The sequence below is a fragment of the Cicer arietinum genome, chromosome 5 (genome assembly GCF_000331145.2).
Source record: "Cicer arietinum cultivar CDC Frontier isolate Library 1 chromosome 5, Cicar.CDCFrontier_v2.0, whole genome shotgun sequence".
In the NCBI taxonomy this organism is placed as follows: domain Eukaryota; kingdom Viridiplantae; phylum Streptophyta; class Magnoliopsida; order Fabales; family Fabaceae; genus Cicer; species Cicer arietinum.
The window spans coordinates 56,745,022-56,745,440 of NC_021164.2; positions in this window are offsets into that span (position 1 = coordinate 56,745,022).

Here is a 419-nt window from a genome sequence, read left to right on the forward strand (position 1 = left end):
ACAAAAACAAATCCATGATGATTACTTGGGATGATAGTGACGAGTCATCTTCTGAGCAAGAAAAGGATGAAGAAGCCAACCTATGTCTTATGGCAAAATCAGAAACTGAAAAAGTAAGTATTTCAGAACTATGTCCTTCTTGTGAACAATTAGAAATTGAATTTGACAATCTTTTAAATGACTCAAATACTTTATCTCATAAATGTGGTTTTCTCAAAAATCAACTTTATGAAATAAAGAAACTCAATGAGGAACTTCAAGCAAAGAATGAGAAATATGAAAAAATCATTCTAGATCTGCAGTTATCTCATGAGAAATTATCTGAGCAGCAAGCACTTTTAAATAAAAAGAATGTCAGAATTCATCCTCTGGAAGAGGACACAGAAAAGGAGATTTTAAAAGTAGAAGTTGAAGAACTA